A 9,123-nucleotide genomic window follows, 5' to 3' on the forward strand; every position below is an offset into this window, starting at 1 on the left:
ACGATTCCCAGGTTTTTGTCCACTATGCATGAAAAGTTCGTTTGAATTTTAGAATACTACAGAAAAAAACTTATGAAACAAGCTTCTTAGATGTTTCAAACACAACACTAAGTTAACTTAAACCACCAACCATGGCCTTACATCTTATCGTTTTTGTTTCGACAAAACCAGATTTGACAAACCACTCTAACATATAAAATATTTTATAAAAACAGTTTATAACTTGCAAATTTTTCTAATTGTACATTTATTAACTAATTGAACAGTCTGAACTTTACCTCAGAAAATATATATTTGTTTAGTCGTTGTCTTGGACAAGACATTTAACCATACAATTATATTGTGTTATACTTGATAACCGAAAAGTTTTTTCGTTTACCATATTTTTAGACTAAATTTTTCAAGCAATATTTTTTGTCGTTCAATAAACAATCAGTATGACTTTATCTAGTAAAAAAACGACTGAGGCTTTACATCAGGGGTCGGTAAACTGCGGCCCGCGGGCCAAATGCGGCCTGCGAAGGGTTAACCTGCGGCCCGCGAGCACGTTATTTTTTTGAATGGAATGCGGCCCGCGAAAGAAAATTTTGCGGCCCGCGAGCATGTAGATGTGGCCCGCTGAGCAAAAATATATTTTGAGTTAATTTTGTCTGATACATTTTGTTTTAAGTTCCTGTATAACATTTTAAAAAAATTAAAAGACTTTAGTGATTTAGCTTAAAAATGTGAAAAAGACAGGTTAGAATTCTATAAAGTTTTTTTTCTCAATTTAATAATAACTTTCTTCTTGCAAAAGCAAATTATTTTCTGAAAAAAGAAAGTAAAAGTGCTTTGAATTAGTAAAATAGTTATATAATACCTATTTAGTAATAACTAATTGCAAATGTTTTCCGTTTTGTACAAAAGTCATGCACAGTAATTAACTAAAATGTCATTTCTTTAGTTTAGTTTTTTTAAAACGTTTTTTATACCTAAGTTTCAATTACTAATATTTAATTTCTTAATGTTATATTCTACTTTACACAAAAACATTTAAAATACATGATGTTAATAAGAAGAAGAAATAAGGTAAATTTTATGTTGGTTTTGACACCTACGATTTTTTAGAAGTTTCCTTTTCATTTTTTATTAGTTCCTGTGCACAACAATAAACAAAGTTTCTAATATTTTAAACCACTTTTTATTTATTACTTAACGAAATAAAATTTAGTTTATGCATAATTTTCTAACATTATTGTTTCTACATGTAATATCTAAGTGCGTACAGAAACAATTAAAACAATATATTTGACATAAATTCAAAAATATTTTGTTAGGTATACTTTTTGATTTTTCATACCATGTTTTTTGGCAAAATAAGTTAATTCTTATGCGATGCATACTAATATAAACATTTGCTGTTTTTTGATACTATCTTTTTAATACAAACTAGATTGAGAAATGTTAATTTATTAAGTTTGTACATTTTTAATCAAAACAGTTCAAATTCGATCAAATAAACAAATAAAAAATGCCACAAAATCAGACTATGACTATTCGAAGACTTCAAATCTCAGGCCAATTTATTAATTTTCAGTTTTTGGCTTAAATTGCTTTTTGTGTGCTAAAATATCAGGCTAGTTTTGTCACTCGGACTGACTTTTTTTTCTTTACAGAGTGGTAAATTAAATTTATGATGTATGTTTGTTTAATGCACAGTGTTGGTTTGAATTAGAATATATTTCAAATTTTAAGTCTTTTAGCTGATATAATTTGAATTATTTTTTATATTAATAGTATACATATAAGTGTGAACAGTAAGTGTTGTTAACAAAGCCCGGAAAAGCTTGGAATTTGACAATTTGTACTTAAAAATCTGAAAAAAAAAACGGATTTTAAACAATTTTTACATGTAAAGTAATGAAATTTCGATTTGACACAAAAAATCTACCAAATAAATATTTCTTATTAAAAAAAAACATTTAAAGTATCTTAACAGTATCTTTTTATTTTTTTTAATATTATTTAAGACACTTTTTTATTTTAACTTTAACTTAATTATATACTAAAAATAAAAGCAAAAGTTTGTACTTTTAAAAACTTTATATTGGTGCATTGCACCTTTGCTTTTAAAATGTGTTTACCTATGGTTGTGCTTTGTATTGGAATTAAACCTAGAAATTCTTCTAAATTGTCAAAATTCTTAAACCACCTGTAATAAAAATTCTAAAATTAGCAATATCTGTTGTATTAGTTCTCGCATCTTAACAGATTGATTTAAGTCCTAATTTGGTTTATGCGGCTTTACAATTTTCAAAAATTTCCTAAACACGACTTCTTGTTGATTTTGAAGAAAAAACAAAAATATTTTACTAACGCAAACACAAATTATTTAAATAAGTTTTCAACAATCAACGGTATCTTTTTTTAGTACATAATTTTGCTACTTTATAACTTGCCTAAAATTTTTTTTTTGATCAGTCTGTAGTTACTGAAAATAATTATGTTCGTTGTTGAAACTGACTTAAGCAATTTTTTTTTTGTTTCTCGCAATAACTCAAAACTAACGTATTATATTTCTTATTTACCGCTCGTCTTGTAATTAACATTTGTTCTTTTTAAATGCAATATTTTTATTGCAGATAAAGAATTGCTATAATGCTCAATAAAAAATAGGTTAATAAATTTTTATACATTTGTTTAAAATATTTCAAAACTTAATTGTCCATTCAAGCTGAATTACAACAATTTTAGTTATCTAATTAATTCACTGTTTATAAACTTCGGTATTTCTTTATTTTGTGAACTTTATTTTAAACAAGGTTGCCAAACAAACAGGCTAGTTTATTTTATTTAATTCAGACTAGGTTAAAGCTGTGTGATTGATTTTTATAAAACTCAGGTGTATCTTAAACATTTATTTCAAACACTTTAAATAAATCTTCAAACTCTCAGAATAGTTTTTATGACTGTAGTGTAGTTTACTAATTGTAATTTTTTGTCTATTTACATGTTGTGCTTTTTTATAATAATGATGTCTTAGTTATGTATTTAAGCTTGATTAATAGAAATTTTTTAACTTTTAGTAAACTTTTAATATAATTCAGACATTTTTGCTTTTAAAGTGGCAACCGTTTAAAAGACTAATTAATTACTAATAAGGTATTTTATTATAGTGTTCCAGCATTAATTATGCTAAAAAATTGGTATAGCTTATCTACGGTTTAAATAGGTATTAATTTTATTTAATTAAATAACTACTGAATTTTCTAAAGAGTGCAAACTATTTAAGACGCAAAAACTATTTTCTAAAGCAAAAACTAAACAATGTATAAAAGTGGCCGATAGATGTTTTTCAAGTTCGGTTTTTATAGAGAGTTAGGTTGTAACTAAAATAATAAAAGTACTATATTAAGTTTATCTTATCAAGTGTTTAAGAAAGTACACATTTTATTAAGACTTAAATATATTAAACAATGTAAATTCTGTTACAATAGGTATTCATATATTAAATAGGCACTCTATGTGTAGCTAAAAGTCATTTAAAGTAATTAAGTGAATAAAAGAAAAGCTATCTCTTGTGTGACCAATACTAAAACCATAACATCATACAAATATCACTAAACTAAAACTGTGGCCCGCGAAGATTTAAAAAACTTGAAAAACGCGAGCACCAACTGACTGCCGACCCCTGCTTTACATGATCAATATGTAGTAAAAAATATAAATGTTTAATATTATTAGTAATTTTTAACTCAATTCAATTCTACATTCTTAATATTTTGTTAAAAGAGTGTACAGATAAAGATAATCTTATTTTACAATCAATTAAGCACAGTAAAAATTATATGTGTTTCTCATGGCTTTTGTATACTACAAAGCTATAAAAAAATTAACTAAAAAATAAAATCAGGAAGATAAAATAGTTAGAATTATGCATGTACTGAAACTACTTGTTATTTAACAAGTGTTACAGCATGTGGTGTGAACTGAATAATGTTTGGTTTTACCTTACAAATGATAGAAAGAAAGTGACCTAGGATTGTGAACTTTTCTAAACCAAGAAAAAATGATTGTTGGAGTGCACTAAAATTAAATCGAAAAAAAAGTTTAAATAAAAGCGTGTCACATAGTACTAACTTACTATTAAACTAATTGTAATAACTAGTTGTTATAAAATTAAAGACTTTTTTTTCCTTCACAAGACATTAAACTGTATCTATGGGGTGTCACTCGATAACCGAAAGGTTTTTTAGTACACCAGGTCCTTTGACCAAATATTTTGAGCGTATGTGTTTCTTTTTAAATAGAACATATATTGCATTACACTATTCAAAATATAAATTTTTGCGTGTGCTAATAAAGATCCTAGCGAAACAATGTATGATAATAGCAAGTTTAAGCGGTATTATTTCTTTATTACACAAACACATACTTCTGTGTGTTAACATGTTAACACACTTCAACAGAGCTACGAAAGTTCAAGAAACATTTTAGAGCTATTTCTTGAACTTTCACAGCTCTGTTGAAGTCTATTAACATGTTTACAAACAGAAACATGTGTTAGTGTAATATAGAAAGAGTACTGTTTAAATATTTTGATATTACATTGATTTTAAAAGGATATGTTACACACAATTAATAAAAACTCATAACACTCAAATTACTATTGCTGAAACCATATAAGCTATTTTCATACCCATTTTGTGGGAAGTTAAATTTGTTTTCAAAGCAGCGCCGTTAATAATTAAACTTCTTTAAAACTAGCTGCACTAAATTTTATAACTCTTTCACTTAATTTGTCAATACTAGACACACAATACTATAAGCAAATGATGCCAAGGAATTCAGAAAAAAAAATTCATTTGATATCTGTGTGATACTTGTGTTTTATGCATTATTATTTGCTTGAATAAAAAAAAAGGTAGTTTTTTTTAAATATAGAAAGTAATAGTTTAAGTTAACCTAAGTTTCGACTTTTTAAATCTCTAACGGTATTTAAGAAATAGTTTTTATTTCTTTTGAAAGTTGTAACCTTGTTTTTGAAAAGTTTTAATGTAACAAAAAAAGCACACTTCAAAATATTTTTCTTTGTTTTAGTAAAAACTTTGTAACTTTGTATTAAGTATTTTTAACACTTATTGCGACTAAAAAAGTAAGATGTTGTAAAAAAAAAAGGTAATTTCTTTCTTACTGGTGTCTGAGTTTAAAATTTTACTTTGCTCTTTGTAAAGTCATTCTACTAATCAAACTTAAAGTGCGCTGATAACTTTTTTAGACGGATGTTAGGGGTCTCAAAACACTAGAGTAAACTAAAATTAAGTTAATATCAGTTAAAAATTTGTAGAACTTAGTTTTCAACTGTATTCTGTTTTCAAAAAGTATAAAAAAATTTTTTTCTTTTACTTAATATTGTTATAGTAAACCTAATTAATGATGTTGCTAATATTTTGCAGTAAATTGAGTTTTTTTTTAATGAAACTGAAAAAATAGTTTTTCTAATTTCAATAAAATTAATTTCATTTTATTCTTTGTGATATTATAAAGGTATTATACCATATTGTCCCAAAATCCTATCAAATGTTTTAACACTAACGTACCAATTATAATTTATATTTTTTGAAATTATATTAAACTAATTAATGATTGAATGCCAAGGGTTGCTTCATTCAACTTAATTATCAGTCCAGCAATATAAAAGTTATAATTAATTATTATTTTTTGCTTTTTTTATTGCGTTTTATTCAACGTTCAAAGAAGCATGTCAAAAACAAATTAAATTTTTAAATACTTATGAAAAAAATACAAATTGGACGATGATCGAATTGGTATCAAATCTTATATAAAAAGTAAATAAGAACGGAAGTTACTACTACGCAGCTGAACATTATCGAACACACTCCGACTACTCATCGCGGTGCACGTCATCGCTGTGCACGTCATCGCTGTGCACGTCATCGCTTTGCACGTCATCGCTGTGCACGTCATCGCTTTGCACGTCATCGCTGTACACGTCATCGCTGTAAACGTCATCGTGGTACACGTACTGCCCCGTGCGCTCCATCTCAGCCATGAACTCCAAGCGCCTTTCTTCGTATATCCTGTCCTGCTCCGCGTAGTACTCCGCCCAGTACTCGTCTTCCGCTTTCCTCTCCTCCTCGTACCGGAGATCCTCCAGACGCTCCTCTTCCTCCATCCTCCTCTGCTCCTCGAGCCACTCCTCCTCGGCCGCCTTCCTCTCCTGCTCGTACCTCAGCTCATCCAGACGCTCCTGTTCCTCCCAATACCTCTGCTCTTCTAGCAGCTCCGCTTCGTAATCATATTCGGAGTAATCGCTGCCCCCATATTCAGAAATAAGTTTTCTACGTCTTTCTTCGGTGAAATACTCGGTGCCGGGCACGAACCGTTGTTTGTCTTCGTCCCAGAAGTTCATGCTTAAAAACTCTTCATAATCAGTGACGGGTTCGTAAGTGATGTTCTCGTTTTGATCGTAACCGTTGAAGTACGTTACGTTCGTTTCTTCGCCGGTGAAGAACTCTTTGATGACGCCGTCCACCTCGTCGTTGCTAATGACGTCATCACCTGAGAAATCGCCTGATTGCTCCGCGTCACCGAAGTTTGGGGTTAAAAAGTTTCCGGTATGTTCTTCTTCGTAATACGTCATAGTTGCGGAGTCATCCGCTACGGGCTTGCATGAAGCCAGTTTCAGCACCAAGACGAAACACAAAACTTTCAAGAACACTTTCATTGTTTTTGTTTTTTGTTTTTAAACAAACACCTAAAATTAAAAGTACTCCGATTCAACGTCTTTAGAAAGCCTGCTTTACTTTAGTGATTTATAAAAAAATTTAGGAATACAGTTCAAACATTGTTATTATTCTACCTTTAAAACATAATTGTTTATATAGACTTAATTACTTGATAAAAGATAATCGTTAAAAAACTATTTTACTATGTGTTACTTATCAAACCTACAACAAATCTTTTTTTTGGACCAACGAAAGTTGCTAAAAGAGCCGAAAATTCCAAAGTTGCTCAAGTATTTAAATGTGTGAAGTTTAGTTACAAAAACGGCGAAAAGTTATGAAAATTATAGCTACAGTTTTATTATAGCTAATTTTCAAGTTAACACTTTTAAAACTGGTAAAAAACTGTTTACATTTGGAAATTTTTATATCAAAAAAAAAAGCGTAACAAACATTTATTTGACTTACTTACAAAAACCACGCAAAAGCCTACTAAACTAAAACATACGTTTTTTGAGTAATTCAAATTACTTAACTTTACACATTAAGCATTTTACAAGTGTAGCTACTTTAGCAAAAAAACTAATTTAAACATTAGTTTACTGCACTTTACTGTTTCACTTTACTGTTGTTACTTTAAAAAATTCATACTTGTACTTGATATTAAAAAAAAACAATTTTATAGGCTTAGCTATAAAGTAAACTTTTTAAACAACACTTTTTGAACAAACAAAAGGCGTTTATATACATATTATAACAACAAACCTAAAAGTATTAGTTTTATATGTTTTACTTATTTTTACTTAATTGAAAAAGACGAAACTATAGCAAGTTTTGTCTTTGTGCTTTTGCAAAAACTAAAATAACTCTTTTTGTAGAAAATTTGTAATATGAATATTATATACTGTTTAATACTTCTGCATATGTACTTGTTACATAAAAATCTGCTTAGTTGACAATTATATATTATTACTATTGTTTTGATTATATTTTGACAGTAAATCACATACTTACAATTTACTATTTAGGTTTGAACATTTTTTTATGTTTTTTTATAAAATTTAATTTTAATAGCAGACGGCCTGAACTAAAAGTAAATTAATTTTTTGATTTAGGTTGTTAAAAATTGTTTTTTTTTTCAGAAAAGCATAATGCCGTTCAAACTGTTTACAAAGTTTTGAAATTGTTGTTTCATGACTTAAATCAAAAGAAAGTAATCTGCTCCTAAAAAAAGCACAAAAACAGTTTAATTCTTATTTATGTTTTACGTTTTGAAAAAACTATTAGCAGTTGAACACACATTTAAATGAAATTTGATTAATAAAGAATACAAAAATTTTTGATTATAACTAATATTAGTAATATTAATCTACTTTATTTAGTAATATTAATCTACTACCTTTTATAATCACTAAATAAGTAAAACTTGCTGTAATAAGCAATTGACAAAGTTTTACTTGATTAAGCTAAACAAAACTTCTGACAACCTTTTAAAACTAAGTTATTTTACTATCAAAAATGATCTGTTAAGATCGTATTAAGACTAATGGTATACTTATCCTTAGTTTTAGATAAACCATTGTACACTTGTTTTAAAATACAAACAAGTTACAATTTTTTATTTCAATCTTAAGGTTTTTCATAAGAGCACATATTGAATGTTCTGCAAACTGTATATATACTATTTATTACAATGGAACTTACGAAACCAGTGTTATGCACTTTTTTTATGTTTTTAAGATTACTAAAATATCAGTTCACTTTTTTGTAGTGCAGCTCATAAGACAAAATATAACTAATATAACTTATGGAGATACTGAATATTATTGTGACTAATCGATGCAGTTAAGTAATGTTGTTGTAAACTGATGTTATTAGTATAGTTGGTCTTTTTGGACATATATTATTAAATGCAAGACCATTGTTTGCAAGATTTTAAATACATAAGTTACATAAAGCATTCACATCATTGTAGTTTTAGATTACGTTTCGTTGTGTTTCATTGTGTTGTTATACTAAAGTATACTTACGAAACTTTTTTAAAACGTTGCGCAATAATTGTTTATTAAAGTACTAAAAGAACTATCATGAAAAAAAAACTAAACAAAAACTTTTTTAAAGTTTAAATTTTAAAACATACTAGTTAAGAACAAAGAGTTTGTCTTTTATATTTGTATTAATCAAATGAATTAAAACATGGAACGACTTTATTTAACAAAATTTGCACATACTTTGTTGAAAGGATCTAATTTATACAGTTTACTACTTTAAACATAAAAGTTTCCCTAAATTTCTTATAAATTGATAAATGTTGTTGGGTTAAATGGAATATTTTTTAATCTACGAGCAAATTTATCCACCACTAACTTTTAACCTGTAAGACTTGTACACAACAACT

Source organism: Thalia democratica, chromosome 8, assembly GCF_965202585.1.
Source record: "Thalia democratica chromosome 8, ktThaDemo2.hap1.1, whole genome shotgun sequence".
NCBI classification, from domain to species: Eukaryota; Metazoa; Chordata; class Thaliacea; order Salpida; family Salpidae; genus Thalia; species Thalia democratica.